The sequence below is a fragment of the Pleurodeles waltl genome, chromosome 5 (assembly GCF_031143425.1).
Source record: "Pleurodeles waltl isolate 20211129_DDA chromosome 5, aPleWal1.hap1.20221129, whole genome shotgun sequence".
Lineage (NCBI taxonomy): Eukaryota > Metazoa > Chordata > Amphibia > Caudata > Salamandridae > Pleurodeles > Pleurodeles waltl.
This window is the reverse complement of record NC_090444.1, coordinates 299,516,121-299,535,379: the sequence shown is the minus strand read 5'-3', so window position 1 is coordinate 299,535,379 and position 19,259 is coordinate 299,516,121. Positions and strand designations below refer to the sequence as shown.

Sequence of the window (19,259 nt, the reverse complement as noted above, 5' to 3'; positions counted from 1 at the left end):
AGAGTTGTACCGTCTTTTTGGATAGAGTACAAGCTGAATATGTTAAAGTTGTTTTTATGAAGCTCCCGGGTGAGCCAGGTCCCTGAGGGCATTTTCAAATAAAAGAGGGTGGCACACGGCCCCCCCCCATGTCATTTTGATGCCCCGTGGACTGCCACCTCCCTGCCCTAAGGTAACTATAATGGAGCCCTCTCCATGCACTACTAATTACCCCGCAAATTATCATGACATCTTTGATAACATCATTGAGAAAATCAATGTAATATTTGCAGTAAAGGTTTTGATGATAAAACTGTGCATGGCGGTGGAGCAAGTTATAGTTACCTTAAGGCACCAGCTATAGTTACTTGAGATAAATTGTTTTAGCAGTTGGGGCAAGCAGCTGTGATCTGAGGGTGACACCTCGAGGCAGATATCTTGGTATCATTCTAGCACCTATAGTTAAGCAATGCTATGAATATAACTATACATCGCAATTACTGCAGATTAGTCTTTTGTTGGATCAGTGGATGCACCTACCTATCTCCCTAAATGGGCAAATCAACTTAAAATGAACATTCTACCTGAGATTTTGTATCTTTTTCGTTCATTACTTTTCCACTTTTCTGATTTTAAAATGCTAGATTCTGTAGTGACAAGATTCATTTGGAAGGGAAACAAAGAGCGGAGAGTGCTGAAAAGCTTAAAATGTCCAATACTTGAAGGTGGTTGGGCACTCCCTGATTGGCGCTTCTATTATTGGGCTAGCATGACCAATCGCATTCGTATGAATTATGAACCATGTCCTGAGAATTGGCCCCATGCCATTTCATTTGTGCATGTTCCTAATCCTAGTCGCACCAAATTTCAAAGCAAAGAATTTCCAAAAAAGTAACACTCAAGACCACACTTGCCCATGGCAATTGACAAGATTTGGACCAATATAAGAAGATCCTTGTGAATTCCACTCTTCAAAGCATTTATACCATTGTTAGACAACCCAGATCTACCTGACTGCTTCGCCTCTCCCTCCTTTGGCTCATAGGAAAATCTGGGGGTTAAAAACGGCTGAAGAATTTGATGCACGAGTTTGGGGTTAAAAATTATTTGCGATCTACACATAGAATGTGCCATTCCACATCAGGATTTTTTTTAAGTATTTACAGATCCCGGGCTTCCTATTGAGTTAGAATACTTATATGATAAACCTATTGGCCCGTCCCGATATTGCACAGATTACTTTTGGTAAGCATCAGTGCAGCATTTTGGATAAATACAGCTGTCTTATTCAATCTCCTCCCAATGGTTTAGGAATATGGGCTGATAAGTTGACTCATAGCCTAGGTGAGGAGGTCATGGAGGAAGATCTTACTAGTGCTCCAAGACAACTTTGTAGGGTTATCACTCTTACCACACTGAAAGGCCAGACCTATCAAACACTGTTCTATTTCTGTATTAGCCCATACAAACTGAGCAAGTGGTACAATAGACTGCACAGCTGACCGCGATGCTCAGCTGGTGAGGCTAATACTGTCCATATGTTTGTTATCTGTCCCAAACCTATCATTTTTGTCCTCAGTTGAGAGGCAAATATTTCTTGTACAAACATCCTGAGTAACTCACATCCCGAAAACAATGGTTTTGGGTATAAGCACTACTGATTGGGTCTTTTATGTCTTGTCTCTGGCTAGAATGAATATTGCGAGAAACTGGAAGTCTGCATTCCCCCCTAAAATATGAGCAGTGGTGGAAGGAGGGTAATTGAAGCATATGAACTGGAACGTCAGAAAGTGGTGACTAGAGAATCCATGGTGAAATATTACCATATCTGGCGAACCTTAAGAGACTACTTAGCATCAGATTAGAGATTGCTGTTTACTCTGCTTATGTTGATTTCCTACTGTTGAATGACTGATCTGAAAAATGCCAGTGTTTCTTTATATTTGCAATGAATTTGTGCTTTTTTGTGTCTTTGTAATATGCAATATGCAAGATTTTTCTCTATTTGATATATATAAGAGCAACAACGTCCTGTGGCTTTTTTCTACTTGCTTGGCCTCTCAATAAAAATATTTGAAAAAAAGAGCTGCAGATAACACTCCACAAGCTGTTGTGGGAAGACATCCAAGTATTGCAAGCCTTTGTTCAGTGCAAAAATACCAAAGTCAAGCTCTTCCATGAGTTTCTAAGAAATAGGAATTTGAGATCAGGCATATAACTGTCATCCCAGAGTTGAAGTGCGGATATGTTGTTCTGTGATAAATAAAGGATCGTGGACCGTAATGGCAGGGCCTAAATCACATTTCGAAGTTGTCTCCCTGAGAAGTTGGCAACAATTTCTTCTCTTTGAGAGAATGCGCAAAGAAGCAGCAACCGTACAGAAATACCTTTACAGCATCATAGTTGAATTTTACAAAGCTGATCTGATTTTCTATATTTATTAATCACCTGTATTTCATACAGAAAAAAATAAAAGTAAGCATGTTGAAATTAAAAATACATATATAAGTATTACCCACATCAGCCTCAAGGCAATGGAGAGGCAGAGATGTTCATGCGAACCATCAACAAAACCATTTGCATTGCCCATGAAAGGAAACATAACATCAATAGGTAATTTAAACTTTTTTAATAGATTACCAACAGACACTTCATCTTCCCACTGTCTGCACCCCATTACAGTGGTTCACACAAAAAATAAAAGTGGATGCCATACTTCATCATCGTTCCTGGATATCTGTAGCTCCCGATGATGATGCCACGTTTGTCTACTGAAAACACCGGTGTCCTTCGGAGAGGTCACCGCTCTAAGATCTCAGTAGATGAATCGGTCCTGGCAAAAGATAACCATCTGCAAGCAAATTCTGCCTCGCCCATAAACTCCTCAGGGACAGTACTAAGAAGACAAGCAACAAGAGGGGGGATAAGACTGCAACCTGAATCATCGCTTTTATCAAGAAGTTCAATGCAACATCTAGATTCAAAGAGACATGGGATTTTGAGATCCACAGTCAAACTGACATGCATGAGACATGAAATTATGCTAGACTTTTCAGAGGTATGTGTGCTTCTGGTTACCATAGAGCTTTCCCCGTAGCAAGTGCTCCCCATATGATTACCTCTTGGGGAAAATCTTTGTTGGAGCTTAAAGGAGGCAGTGAAAACGGTAATGAGCAGGAAACAACTCCATCTCAACCTCCAGGATTATCTGAACAATGCAGGTACTCACTGTATGCAAACCCTGCTTCATCCCAAATGTACAAAGACTTTAGATGCTAACTATTCCCTGAACAATAGTCTACTTTGCATAATCATGAAGGTTTAATGACATACTTTTATGTTTGATTGTTCTGGAGGAGTGCAGTGTCTGCGCATGCATGGATATTGGAATGTGCCATATGGTGCAGTTGGCATACCCCATCACTTCTGATGTACGTTTGTTAACATTCCAGTATCTTTTGGTCAGATTCACAACACTTCAATCACCTGTGCCGATAGACAGTGAAGCATTGTGTACATATCACAGGCCATATTCACAATCTTTTGACACCGGGCAGCTCTAAAAGCCTTTTCGCTGCGCTGCCCTGCGTCAAAAGAGAAGACCAGGAATACTCCGTATCTGTAAGATACGGCACTTTCCTGTCCGTTCCGCCTGAGCTGACGCACAATGGGCTGTAATGCATCAATGCTGGCACCCTTGCACCATGGTGCAAGGGTGTCTGTGTTGCAGGGATGATTGATTTGTGCAGGAAGGGGCACAAAAACAATCACGAGAGGCATTTTCCTCTTTCTATGTGTGCTGCAAAATGTTGCACACATAGGAAAAGGAAAACAAAGAGAAATAATGGTATTTCTCCTCGGTGCGCCTCCCTTACGCCTTCCCTGGGGAGGTGTAGGCTTGTCCCAAATGCCATGGGTGTTACGCCTCCCTATCGCAGGGTGAGTTAACGCAGGGACTTGCACTGCGTTGACTCTGTCCATATTTACAAGGCCATGAAAAGCCACGCAGGGTGTCTTTACATGGACTTGTAAATATGGCCCTGCAGTGTGTGTCGCCCAACCATCACTAAAAGTGATGTTCTAGTGGCGCAAAGGGACTCTGTTTGTGCCACATTTGCAAAATTTTTAGGGTTGAGTCTGCGTAGCATGCGCTTGCGAGACGCTATAGTAATTATAAAAGGGGATCGGAGCCTCACCCATGTCACGTCAGTGTCTTTCATTGGTTCGTGGGTTTGCCTTTTAAAATCTGCTTGCTTTCATTAGTGAAAAGCATGCATACGTCATGCCTTTTCCGGTGGTTAGCCATCCCAGAGCACAGCGACCAAGTACTGAAAACGTACGATCCTCGCTGTTTTCCGTCCGGTTTGTGGACTACTTTTTCTCTTTTTTCGCAGCACAATCTCACTTGTTTAGCAGCGCGATCGCGCTCGTTTTTTTTCCATTTACTGAGGCAAGAAAAGTCCGGTTGGGAGTTTATAACTGCTAATATCTCTAACACGGAGAAATGCGAACCCGTTGCATTGCCAATGCTTGTTTTTGATGCAACTCTGTCGCAAACTTAACTCCATATTTATATTTTGACGTTATACATGCCTTGCGTCAATGAGATGCAAGGTAAGCCTTCCTGGGAAAAAATGACTTAAAGGCCCTAACGCCTTATTTATCCTCCCAGAAAAATCATGCATGGGAGGAGGAGGGCCTTAAATAATGGCGCTAAGCCTGTTTAGCACCATTATTTAACACCTGGGTCAGGGCAGACGTTAGATGACCTGTGGGCCTTTTTCTATGGTCAGAGACCATGGAAACGGCCCACAGGTGCCCTTCCCTGCCCCCGGGGACAGCCCCACCCACCTGCACCCACACCTGGGGGAAACCTAAGGATGGAGGGACCCATCCCAGGTAAGTCCAGGTAAGTATTTTTATTTTTTTTGCAAAGTGCCATGGGGGGGGGGGGGCTAACTTGGGCCCCCCTACATGGCACTGTGCCCAATGGCCTTGCCCAGGGTAGTTAAGTCCCCTGGGCATGGCCATTGGGCTGGGGGGCATGACTTCTGTCTTTACTTAGACAGGAGTCATGTCCATGGGGGTTGTGCGTGGAAATAATGACACTAATCAGGTTAGAGTCATTTTTTTTACTCTAACCTGACTAGCGCCCTTCTATCACGCACAACCTCCAGTTTCCCCTACGCCTTCCCCACCCAGTTAGCATCGATAATTTTGATGCGAACTGTGCCTTACCGCCGGCTAGCGTTATAGCTTAAATATGACGCCAGGCTGGCATCCAGGAATGGCGCTAGCCGGCGGTATACTTTTTTACGCAAACCTGCGCTAATGCAGGTTTGCGTCAAAAAGTATAAATCAGGGCCTGAGTGCTCACTGCTGGCATAAAGTGTGATGTGCTGAGGCTTCCCAACATCATAGGCTCTGGTCACGTCCCTGACATCCTGTTTAAGCCCTGAGTCTCAGGGATTTCATGCCCTTCGCTGGGTCTCAAAAGGAGGCTATGAAGTTTTTGGAGCAGAAGCCTTAACCACTTAAGTTATGCTATCACCAGTGTGTGAGTGCTAATATACTTCTGCATGGTGTCCCTCAAACAATGCCCAAATTCAAATACCTTCTCCAGGATTTTCCAATGGAAAAATCCAGAAAGAACAGCCAGTGTGATAACGCTATAAATTAACACTGAAAACAATATTTTAGGTTATTGTGTCCAATACATAATATATTTTGGAGTGGGCTTCAAGTCAGCCCCTTGTCTATGACTGAATGGCTTTGTTGTCTATTTCAGATCTTTATTCCTAATTTAATGGCTTTCTTCCGTATTCATTGTTTGCCCCATGCAGAAGGATTGGGTGAACTGTATTCTTCCACTGCTGATTCGAGGGAACTCTTTTTTATTTCCATTTCAGCTGCACATGGAAATGCATTTGTTGCCTTGTTTTCGTTTATTTTTACTTATTTTCCATTTGTTTCATTGTGTGTTCTAGATTTTGCTCCTCCTACCTCCACCGCCATGCTACTCTTTTACATACGAGACCGCAGCAAGACCTGCTAAATCGCCCCTGCTGCTCCTCTCCCCTGGCTTGGACAACATGCACTCCTCACTGCTCCTCCTTCCCTCCATGGCTCAACACACAGCTCCTGCTACTCTTCCCTCCACTGCTGGCCCAATGGCAATAATTGTTCTTTAAGCATCTATTAAGAAACACTACGTTGACATAACAGTCCCTCATATAACCCTGTTGTGGTCGCCGAAGAACTGTATCGGCCCACCACATGGCACACATTCATGCATCAAGTATTAATTTGCATGGAGATCCACTCAACAGACGTTGCATACCCCTAGCAAACACTGCTTGTCTCACACACACACACCCATAGCTGCCACGTTTCCCAGGTCCATGGGTGACGTGCTGTTACAGTCTAGGAGTTTTTCTTTCCATTCTGGGACTTGTAGCCCTGTTTCATCATAGAATAACAAGACTACAAGTCCCAGAATGCAAAGAAAAAACCTGGACTGGAGCAGCACATCACACACGGACCTGGAAAACTTGGAAGGGCTGCACACCCTGAACCTCTGGTTCAGAACACACCATTAGTAATCCCAATAAAAAAACAAGTACGTTCTCTGTCTTTAGTGGCATTGGTGTTAGGTGAAGGTTATTCAACCAGCTACCAGGCAAATAGTTCATTTTCTGTGCTGTTTCTCTGACCATCAGATAAATAAAAATGATTATTTTCCATTTGGTGGCAGCTGTACCTACAGCAAAGAACCTTCACTGATTACCAGGCTGCTGGCTAAATAATGGAGATAATAAACTGTTCAGTCGGTGGTGGTGCACATAACAAAGTACTTCACTGTTTAACTGGCTAAGTAGTAGAGATTTTGTACTGTTTGGCCAGCCACAGTGCAGATAGCAAAGAAACTTCACTATTTAAATGCCCTCCAGCCAAAGAGCAGACATTACGAATAAGGCTTTCAAGTTCCTGTTTTTACTGGTATTTAATAGATACGTACAGACAGAAAACAATATATTTTCTTGCCTGTATTTATTTTCAAATATGACAAAATCTGGAAAATAGGTTTTGTTCTAGAAGATTCTCACTACTATCAATCATGTGTGCTATGCCAATAGCTATGCAAATTGACCGGACAGTTTAAAAAAACTATTGAAGCTTAACTACAGCAGTACAGCTGTTTAAGCTTTTTAACAATGCAAATTATTTCATTTTCATTTCATTTAACTTTATTTCGGTAAGTAAAAACATACCATAAAAGTACAATGCACATCGAATTTCTAAAAGAAAAAAGACACTAGAGATAAAAACACAATGAAAAAGTTTTAAAAAAATTGAAGAAAGGTCAAATCCAGCAAGATAAACATAAAGAATATATATCTCCAGTAATAGAAAGTTCCACTCAACAAGAGACCAATTCCCTAAATTCGTAAATAGTCAATAAGATGATGAGGCAATATCTATATACTGCAAATTGACAACTAAAATCATGCATCAGAGTTCAATAGATATACATAAATAAATCTAAGAATTAGCTACCCAGTCTTGTTCTTTAAAATCGCTGATCTAAAATGCCAGATAGATTTGAGGAATTTTGCCACAGGTAAAACTATCTGGACGGATGTATCAGATTTTAAAATTCTCTCAGCATGAAAGCAAGACCTGACACCTATGTGTTTGCAGAGGGGGGTCATCCAAAGAGCTCTTTGTTTGTGGTATGCATGGCAATGAAAAAAGAGGTGTGAAACAGACTCTTCATTATTGCAGCCCATCGGGCAGGACTTAGATCTGTTGGTGGAGCTGGACCATTTATGCGTTAAAGAGCACATAGGGAGAGACCCTATTCTAAATCTGATAAAAAGGGCACGTGCAAATGGAAATAGTGCTGCGTCCATAAAGGACTCAAATCAAATTCGTAATGTCATTTGACTGATAAATAACTATCAGACATAGACAACGGAACAATCTTGGCAAATTGGGCAATCTGGACATTATGCCAAAAAGCGTCCTTCAGCAACTGCACAGCATTTTTAGGAATGGAAGAAGGATCCCGCCAATAGGACCCTAAACCGAGGTGAGTTAAGGACCGTTCGACATAGGCACAACACTTGGTTTTGATAATAAGTTTACAGCCCACCAGTTTAAGAAGCCCGCATCGAAATGGAATAAGGGCGTCTGTTGACCAAAGCCGGATCCAGAACACCAAGGGCCTTAAGGCGGCAATCTGCGAGATTGAAAAGAGATTTAAGTCCATTCGAATGGGCAGAGATGGAGTGCTGGAGAGAACTTTTAACAGCATTTTCAGGAATTGATTTTCTGCCTTTGCCAGATTTGCCAGATTGCAATGGCCCCAAAGGTCAGCACCATATAGAGCCCCCCCCCTGGCTTGAGATTTGTATATTTCAAGGGCAGGAGACATTGCAAATTTGGGAGATCTAGAAGCAAATCTTACAATGCCACCCGCCCTTTGCTTCAAGCACAGTAGGGATTTCTGACGGTGGACATGCCAAAGATGTGAATCTTCCAATTTAATGCCAATATAATCAAAGGTGCCCACTCTTTCCAAGGAAACGCCTTCTAGATATACAGGCCTCTTCATTTTGCACCTAGTGTCCACAAAGACCATAAATTTAGTTTTTGCTGAGTTGATTTCTAAACCATGATCCTTGCAAAACTCTGAGAACTTAGAGAGCAGTCTGGAAAGGCCCATAGCAGTTCGGGAGAGTAGCAGGGTATCATCCGCAAAAAAGAGACAAGGGAGCTTCTGCCCACCCAAACTAGGGGCATCACCATGACAGTCTAGAAGGTATGGAATACATGCATTAATAAAGAGAAGGAACAGGGTAGGTGCAAGAACGCACCCCTGCCTAACTCCACGGGCTGTTGGAAAAGCTGGGGTCAGATCAGCAGCCAGACCCCAGCGAACTTTGGCACAGTTGTTAGAATAAAGATCTTTGATAGTATTAATCATGGAACCCAGGACTCCAGTATTTCTCCGAACCTCCCACAGCTTAGTGCGCGGGACGAGGTCGAACGCAGATTTCAAATCAACAAAGGCCACAAATAATTGGCCTTGATCTGCGTCTACGATCTTCCACTTGATGGTAATAAAGCGGAAGACCTGGTCGATGGTACTGACCTTGTCCCTAAATCCAGCCTGAAGATTACTTAGAACCTGATTTTTTGGTATCCAGTGTTTTAGTCTGGATAGCAGCTGGAGAGAAAATATTTTTTGCAAGTTGTCCAATAAGCTAATGGGTCTATAGTTCCCTGGGAAGCTCTTATCTCCTTTTTTGTGAACGGGGACAATAATTGCCACCTTCCACGAATCCGGGTAAGATCGAGTTGTCAAGGCAATATTCGATACCCTATTGATATACCGGGTCCATGTAAATAAATCTGATTTGTACAGATCCGAAGGGATACCGTAAGGGCCAGGAGCCTTCCCTGATCTTTGAGCACAAATTGCCAGCTCTGTTTCTTTTAAAGTAAAGGGCGGCACAACAGGGTAACACAGTAAAGAATCAGTAGGGGTATTGTCAGAATCCGACCAAGAGCCATACAGTTCCCCAAAATGAGAGAGCCAGGATTCTGCATCAATGTGACATTCGGGAATAGATGAAAGGGCAGGGTCTCTGCATGAAACCAAGAGCCTAAAGAGTTTGGCATCAGGAGCACTGGCCGCCTCCGCCAGGCTCTCCCATAGGCTTCCCTCGTACTTAAGTTTAGATAACTTACAAGTGGAAACATAGGGGGTCATTCTGACCCTGGCGGTCTTGGACCGCCAGGGCAAGAATGACGGAAGCACCCCCAACAGGCTGGCGGTGCTTCATTCCCTATTGCCATGCTACTCTTTTACATACGAGACCGCAGCAAGACCTGCTAAATCGCCCCTGCTGCTCCTCTCCCCTGGCTTGGACAACATGCACTCCTCACTGCTCCTCCTTCCCTCCATGGCTCAACACACAGCTCCTGCTACTCTTCCCTCCACTGTTGGCCCAATGGCAATAATTGTTCTTTAAGCATCTATTAAGAAACACTACGTTGACATAACAGTCCCTCATATAACCCTGTTGTGGTCGCCGAAGAACTGTATCGGCCCACCACATGGCACACATTCATTCATCAAGTATTAATTTGCATGGAGATCCACTCAACAGACGTTGCATACCCCTAGCAAACACTGCTTGTCTCACACACACACACCCATAGCTGCCACGTTTCCCAGGTCCATGGGTGACGTGCTGTTACAGTCTAGGAGTTTTTCTTTCCATTCTGGGACTTGTAGCCCTGTTTCATCATAGAATAACAAGACTACAAGTCCCAGAATGCAAAGAAAAAACCTGGACTGGAGCAGCACATCACACACGGACCTGGAAAACTTGGAAGGGCTGCACACCCTGAACCTCTGGTTCAGAACACACCATTAGTAATCCCAATAAAAAAACAAGGACGTTCTCTGTCTTTAGTGGCATTGGTGTTAGGTGAAGGTTATTCAACCAGCTACCAGGCAAATAGTTCATTTTCTCTGCTGTTTCTCTGACCATCAGATAAATAAAAGTGATTATTTTCCATTTGGTGGCAGCTGTACCTACAGCAAAGAACCTTCACTGATTACCAGGCTGCTGGCTAAATAATGGAGATAATAAACTGTTCAGTCGGTGGTGGTGCACATAACAAAGTACTTCACTGTTTAACTGGCTAAGTAGTAGAGATTTTGTACTGTTTGGCCATCCACAGTGCAGATAGCAAAGAAACTTCACTATTTAAATGCCCTCCAGCCAAAGAGCGGACATTACGAATAAGGCTTTCAAGTTCCTGTTTTTACTGGTATTTAATAGATACGTACAGACAGAAAACAATATATTTTCTTGCCTGTATTTATTTTCAAATATGGCAAAATCTGGAAAATAGGTTTTGTTCTGGAAGATTCTCACTACTATCAATCATGTGTGCTATGCCAATAGCCATGCAAATTGACCGGACAGTTTAAACAAACTATTGAAGCTTAACTACAGCAGTACAGCTGTTTAAGCTTTTTAACAATGCAAATGATTTCATTTTCATTTCATTTAACTTTATTTCGGTAAGTAAAAACATACCATAAAAGTACAATGCACATCGAATTTCTAAAAGAAAAAAGACACTAGAGATAAAAACACAATGAAAAAGTTTTAAAAAAATTGAAGAAAGGTAAAATCCAGCAAGATAAACATAAAGAATATATATCTCCAGTAATAGAAAGTTCCACTCAACAAGAGACCAATTCCCTAAATTCATAAATAGTCAATAAGATGATGAGGCAATATCTATATACTGCAAATTGACAACTAAAATCATGCATCAGAGTTCAATAGATATACATAAATAAATCTAAGAATTAGCTACCCAGTCTTGTTCTTTAAAATCGCTGATCTAAAATGCCAGATAGATTTGAGGAATTTTGCCACAGGTAAAACTATCTGGACGGATGAATCAGATTTTAAAATTCTCTCAGCATGAAAGCAAGACCTGACACCTATGTGTTTGCAGAGGGGGGTCATCCAAAGAGCTCTTTGTTTGTGGTATGCATGGCAAAGAAAAAAGAGGTGTGAAACAGACTCTTCATTATTGCAGCCCATCGGGCAGGACTTAGATCTGTTGGTGGAGCTGGACCATTTATGCGTTAAAGAGCACATAGGGAGAGACCCTATTCTAAATCTGATAAAAAGGGCACGTGCAAATGGAAATAGTGCTGCGTCCATAAAGGACTCAAATCAAATTCGTAATGTCATTTGACTGATAAATAACTATCAGACATAGACAACGGAACAATCTTGGCAAATTGGGCAATCTGGACATTATGCCAAAAAGCGTCCTTCAGCAACTGCACAGCATTTTTAGGAATGGAAGAAGGATCCCGCCAATAGGACCCTAAACCGAGGTGAGTTAAGGACCGTTCGACATAGGCACAACACTTGGTTTTGATAATAAGTTTACAGCCCACCAGTTTAAGAAGCCCGCATCGAAATGGAATAAGGGCGTCTGTTGACCATAGCCGGATCCAGAACACCAAGGGCCTTAAGGCGGCAATCTGCAAAATTGAAAAGGGATTTAAGTCCATTCGAATGGGCAGAGATGGAGTGCTGGAGGGAACTTTTAACAGCAATTTCAGGAATTGATTTTCTGCCTTTGCCAGATTCGCCAGATTGCAATGGCCCCAAAGATCAGCACCATATAGAGCGCCCCCCCGGCTTGAGATTTGTATATTTCAAGGGCAGGAGACATTGCAAATTTGGGAGATCTAGAAGCAAATCTTACAATGCCACCCGCCCTTTGCTTCAAGCACAGTAGGGATTTCTGACGGTGGACATGCCAAAGATGTGAATCTTCCAATTTAATGCCAAGATAATCAAAGGTGCCCACTCTTTCCAAGGAAACGCCTTCTAGATATACAGGCCTCTTCATTTTGCACCTAGTGTCCCCAAAGACCATAAATTTAGTTTTTGCTGAGTTGATTTCTAAACCATGATCCTTGCAAAACTCTGAGAACTTAGAGAGCAGTCTGGAAAGGCCCATAGCAGTTCGGGAGAGTAGCAGGGTATCATCCGCAAAAAAGAGACAAGGGAGCTTCTGCCCACCCAAACTAGGGGCATCACCATGACAGTCTAGAAGGTACGGAATACATGCATTAATAAAGAGAAGGAACAGGGTAGGCGCAAGAACGCACCCCTGCCTAACACCACCGGATGTTGGAAAAGCTGGGGTCAGATCAGCAGCCAGACCCCAGCGAACTTTGGCACAGTTGTTAGAATAAAGATCTTTGATAATATTAATCATGGAACCCAGGACTCCAGTATTTCTCCGAACCTCCCACAGCTTAGTGCGCGGGACGAGGTCGAACGCAGATTTCAAATCAACAAAGGCCACAAATAATTGGCCTTGATCTGCGTCTACGATCTTCCTCTTGATTGTAATAAAGCGGAAGACCTGGTCGATGGTACTGACCTTGTCCCTAAATCCAGCCTGAAGATTACTTAAAACCTGATTTTTTGTTATCCAGTGTTTTAGTCTGGATAGCAGCTGGAAAGAAAATATTTTTTGCAAGTTGTCCAATAAGCTAATGGGTCTATAGTTCCCTGGGGAGCTCTTATCTCCTTTTTTGTGAACGGGGACAATAATTGCCACCTTCCACGAATCCGGGTAAGATCGAGTTGTCAAGGCAATATTCAATACCCTATTGATGTACCGGGTCCATGTAAATAAATCTGATTTGTACAGATCCGAGGGGATACCGTAAGGGCCAGGAGCCTTCCCTGATCTTTGAGCACAAATTGCCAGCTCTGTTTCTTTTAAAGTAAAGGGCGGCACAACAGGGTAACACAGTAAAGAATCAGTAGGGGTATTGTCAGAATCCGACCAAGAGCCATACAGTTCCCCAAAATGAGAGAGCCAGGATTCTGCATCAATGTGACATTCGGGAATAGATGAAAGGGCAGGGTCTCTGCATGAAACCAAGAGCCTAAAGAGTTTGGCATCAGGAGCACTGGCCGCCTCCGCCAGGCTCTCCCATAGGCTTCCCTCGTAATTAAGTTTAGATAACTTACAAGTGGAAACATAGGGGGTCATTCTGACCCTGGCGGTCTTGGACCGCCAGGGCAAGAATGACGGAAGCACCCCCAACAGGCTGGCGGTGCTTCATTCCCTATTCTGACCGCGGCGGTAAAGCCGCGGTCGCACCGCCGGGGCCGGCGGTTTCCCGCCGATTTTCCCCCGGCGGTGATAATCCGCCAGGGCAGCGCTGCAAGCAGCGCTGCCCTGGGGATTATGACCCCCTTACCGCCAGCCTGTTTCTGGCGGTTTACACCGCCAGGAAGAGGCTGGCGGTAAGGGGTGTCCTGGGGCCCCTGGGGGCCCCTGCACTGCCCATGCTACTGGCATGGGCAGTGCAGGGGCCCCCTAACAGGGGCCCCGGCCTGCTTTTCACTGTCTGCATGGCAGACAGTGAAAAGCGCAACGGGTGCAACTGCACCCGTCGCACGGCCGCAACACCGCCGGCTCCATTAGGAGACGGCTCCTGTGTTGCGGCCTCATTCCCGCTGGGCCGGCGGGCGCTAACATGGTTAGCGCCCGCCGTCCCAGCGGGAATGTTGGAATGGGGGTCGCGTTATTGCGGCCGCATGGTGGCCGCTTGGCGGTTCCCGCCAAGGTTAGAATCACCCCCATAGTTTCTTCTCGCATGTATGATAGCATCCTGAGTCTTAGACTTTAGGGCTTTAGACAGAAGGCTCTTGGCCTCCAGACACTCCTTATCGAACCATTTGCAATTGGGTACGGAGGGTTTCCTTTGGAGTGTAGGAGATTTAGTAAAAAGCACATTAAGGTCCGCAAAAAGAGCCACATGAAAAGACATAACTTCTTGAGGAGATAATACAGTGGAGTCATCAAAGAGCTGATAACAGGAAACTAAGGCGCGGAGCTTGTCGTTAAGCAGATTGGACTTCAGAAACGAAGGCCATCTCACCACGCGCCTGTTGCTGGACAATTCCAGCAAATCATTGGAAGCATCCGGTACATGAAGCGATACGTGCCCTGTAAAAAGAGTTGCATTAAATGCAATTTGTAAAGGGGCATGGTCGCTAGTGCACCGTGAGCCCACCTCTACATTAATTATAAAATGCCAGACCCGTAAATCAAAGATGACGTAATCCAAAATACTGCTATAAAAGCCTCTAAAAAAGGTAGGTCTAACAGGATTATCATTTGGAAATCGGCCGTTTCCAAAACTAAGGCCATATGTTACTGCAAGATCTATTATCTGCGACACCCTGGGGGAAGGAATGAATGGCTCTGATTGAGTTAAGAGCGGGGGGACATTCCACACTTCATCGTCAGCCTGGGTAGACTCTGCAAAAGCTGAGTCAAGGTCAATTTGAGCACTTAAATCACCTGCAATAATAACATGATATTTGAAGTGAAGTTCAGATAGAAGATTATGCAGGAGATGGATAGTGTCAGACTGATAATTAGGGGGGCTGGTCTGTTATAGATATTGATACATAACACAGGAGTGCCTAAATTTGGCCATATTGCTATTGCTAAGATGTCACAAGAGTCAACAGCAATTTCCTTTACCCTGCCCACCTCAGTCAACTTAACCCAGGTACATAAACCCCCCATCGCCCTTCCCCTTGGAGACTGAATCGCTTTTTTAGTAAAAGAACAATAGCCTTGCCTATACACACAGTCCGTAGCCCAAGTTTCCTGAAACATGCAGATGCAAAAGGATTCAACATAAGCCCCCCACTCGGAATCAGATAATTTGCTCTTGATGCCTGCCACATTCCAAGACAGAAATTTCCCTGGGGCATGCATGGTGCTGCAAACAGGTGTACAAAAAACTGCGTCCGGTGCTGGATTGGAAATCGCATTGGCAATACAAGATGGAGCCCTTAGAGTGTTAGCACCCAAGCCGAGTGAAACTCTTTGAAGTGACGTGGCCTGGGCGTGTGAAACGCTAAGTGTACAAGAATTAAGGAAACTTAGTCAATCCACATCGGATGTGTCCCCCGGAAGAACAGGGTCTCGGGTATTAACATCTTTAGGATTACGGGCCAAGGTGACCCCTTCAACAGGAAAAGACGACAAAACGGAGTGGGCAACAGAAACAGGAACATTAGGAGGAGTTATCTTGGCCCCGAGTGGACGAGAGGGTAAGATCTTGTTTCCCATGGCGGGCACACTCTCTCTAAAAAATATGTCAGAGTCCGTTCTTAGCAGGTTGCGGGCTTCCATCTGCAGAAGCCCCGTAACTAAAGTGGGGCTAACAAAATTAAGTTTAATAATGTCCCGCCCATCCGGACAATCACGCACATGTGAGGCAGAAACGATATCAGCGTGGATAATAGAGCCACAGCCCCTAACATGGCGGATCCAATGAGACACCTTATTAATAAGAGAGGAAGTGTCTTCCCTCATGTGAGACATAAGAGGGGGGACATTACTCATATAGATACAGTTTTGATTGGGAGTGTGAGTATAATGGGGCACAAACTGGTCAGAGTTGGAGAGGGAAGGTATCAAATTCCCTTGCAGTGGGGCCGGAACATTTCCATAATGTGTCCTACAGATGGGGCCCTTGTTGAATTCCCAAAGCAATGGAGAAGCTACTGGCAATGCAACAGAAACCAAAGGACGAGAAGTTTGAACTGGCGCTGGGATAGAAGTGCACTGAGGGATAGATTCAGACTTTTTGAGGAGCTTGAGGACCTCAAACAATAGACCCTTCAGCTCCCAAATTCACGTTTGAGGCTAGAAACCAATGTTAGAACGTCTTCTCTGGGAGAGTCGTAATTAGTGTTGGGAAGCACAGGAGACAAAATCTTTTTGGGACCCGTCAAATCTGGTTGGTCCAAAACAGAAAACCGATTTGCGCAGGGAATCCCATTAAGGATAGAGTCGAAAGAGGTTACATCCGGATTGGCAACAAAGACAGGCGAAGGAGGAGAGTTAGTCGAACAAGACAAACTAGAAGAAACAGGAGCCTGGAATGAAGTTGTCGAAGGCTGAACATCAGTAGAGGTGTTAGATCCTGTTGTTAAGAACGGCAATAAGGTTCCAGGTTTCAGTCTCTTACGAGCATGACCCTCTTTTTCTTTGAGGATAGATTCCACTTCCTCAATTAAATTGTCGATTTCTCTAGAGACACAATTGGAGTGGATTTGCGTTGCTCTATTAGATTTAGAAGTTTTAGACTTGGCTAGGCCTGGGTCGGGGCTGGAGCGCACCTTACGCTTTCCCATGCTGAGTACAGCACCACTAGAAAACACAGCAGAAAAAATAAAAATTAAGGGAAGCGGCCCAGCCCGGCCTCTTCCGGGCGCTAACGGGTGAAGGACGGGCCTGCCCTTGGCCCGGGCTTCACCCGGGCACGCCCCGCGAAGCGGGCGCTGCAAAGTTTTAAAGGGGGACTTGGTCCTGCCCCCTTTAGACAGGTGATGCCTGTGCCGGTGCTGGAGCTAATTTCCTCCTCCTGTGTGCGTCCCGCGAAGCGGGCGCACTGCAAAGTTTTAAAGGGGGACTTGGTCCCGCCCCCTTTAGACAGCTGATGCCTGTGCCGGTGCTGGAGCTAATTTCCTCATCGCGCGTGCGTCCCGCGAAGCGGGCGCGCTGCAAAGTTTTAAAGGGGGACTTGGTCCCGCCCCATTTAGACAGCTGATGCCTGTGCCGGTGCTGGAGCTAATTTCCTCCTCCCGCGTGCGTCCCGTGAAGCGGGCGCGCTGCAAAGTTTTAAAGGGGGACTTGGTCCCGCCCCCTTTAGACAGCTGATGCCTGTGCCGGTGCTGGAGCTAATTTCCTCCTCCCGCGTGCGTGAAATGATTTCACATGACTGTATTGTACTGTACGTGGCTAAAACACACTGGGTATTTAAACATGAGAAACCATTTGCTGGTGATAGCGCGTACAGTCCTTGTAAATTACTTATACTTGGACACGCCGGAGGTCAGTGAACCTTTTGACCGGGTTGAGTTCTCCTCATCCAAAGAAGTCGTCGGATCCCTCAAATCAGTAATCAATAATCATTTATAACCAATAACCAATACTCAATTAGTAATCAAACAACAAATTAGATCAATAGAAAACAGTAATTTGACACACCATGACCTTTCAGTCAGGAATAACCACACCTGTTTATTAAGAGTTAATGAGTTTATTTCCCTATATTAACAAAGCTAATACGATGTAAGTAAGTCTCAAAATCAAATGATACACATATACGAACATTACTGGCTGTCCATAACGGCGGAAGAAACGCAATCTATGCAAAGCTTGGATAATAATGCACTCAGATATAGCAGTGCAAATCACTAATAAAAGCAACTGAGATTGACTAATAGTATACATTGGTCAGCATAACAAGATTTCAATTCAGCACGGTGCATTAAATGAATACCTCAACTAACCTCTGATTAGCATTGGCATGTGAGGCTTCATGCTAAATTAATTTAGTCAACATAAATTTTGAAAACTTCTAGCTTGGGCTCTGTCAAAATAAGCAGTTGGTACCTAAGAAAGAAAACACAATGAATAGTACATTTATCCTTTTTTATAATTACCAAATACAATCAGCATTCAAGGTAAGTCTTCGTCCTTCAGGTACCGGTTCGATCAGCATGGGCAGACTTCAAAAAGGGGGCAAAGTTAAGTCAAGTTTTCCTTGCAGCAGCAAGGAAAATGGGGGGGGGCAAAAGTTTATCGTATGGGCAAGAAAGGGTAAAGTTTAAAGTTAAAGTCTCTAGGGTGAGAATTCTTTTAAGTCTCTCTCTCTTAGAGAAAAAGCATCAAAGTGTCATCAAAGTAAAAGTGGTAATGGCATAAAATGGCATCGATAATGGTTCCAACAACGGCATCAAAATGGCATCAAATTGGCGTGTCTTCTCTTTGTCCGGTGGGATTAAGTAAGAAAAGTTCCAAATTCTTCAGGTTCTTCCATTGGAGGGTCCATGGGGTGATTTCTCTTTGACCAATGAATAGTGTCTTTTCTCTTAATACTCATCTACGTGTAAGGTGTCCTTGGAGTTTTGGAACATAACCAGCAACAAAGTTGCCAATTAATTCTGCATCAGTGTCTTCATTGTCCGCACCTGCAGAAGCTGACCTTGAGCTTCAAAGGGTATGAAAGTTGCTTAACACACAACTTGAAATGATTAATTAAGCTTGTTTTAAACTAGTGGTGACCTACTTTGTGGGCACATTTCTCTTCACATTTTCTTTTTCTTTGCTAAAACACATTGTCTATACGGTTTTGTTGCATGATATATAAATGTTTGTTAGTCTTTCTTTTTCCACTTCATCACCGGTTAAATAAACATGGAAATATATACATTGCAGCTTCCTTTTTTCAACTAAGAAAACAATAAATACAGATAAATTCAGATACAATGAGCAAAAAATAAATATGGATAAATACAGATGGAAATGTAAAAGAAAAACCTCATACAACGGGGAGCCCTAATAATTTCATTACTTACCGGTAATCCTCATTACTCCGAATACCCTCTTTCTCGTACGAATACTCACACATATGCTCAGACCCCCTTGCCCTATCCGTAACCAATCAAAAGAATAATTTTTGCGCAAGCCATGCTCACCATCCCCCCTCCAATCACCCTTTCCTTGTATGGGTATAAAGGGCCATGGAGTCCAGAAGACAACTTGTACACCTCCCAAGCCCAAGAAACCAAGGGAACAGGTTGTGATCCGGGAAGGAAGGGGAAGGGTGA

General features: G+C 43.9%; 1 long non-coding RNA gene across 3 annotated transcripts in view; it reads right to left on the bottom strand.

Annotated features, from left to right (window-relative positions):
- Positions 1-2,628: 2,628 nt before the first annotated feature.
- The window catches only part of LOC138297250 (uncharacterized), a 253,742-nt gene continuing 237,111 nt past the window's right edge, over positions 2,629-19,259 (bottom strand). For all 3 annotated transcript variants that reach the window (XR_011203967.1, XR_011203969.1, XR_011203968.1), the window contains exon 3: positions 2,629-2,875. This is a non-coding gene — a long non-coding RNA (uncharacterized lncRNA). The remainder of the gene's footprint in view (positions 2,876-19,259) is intronic.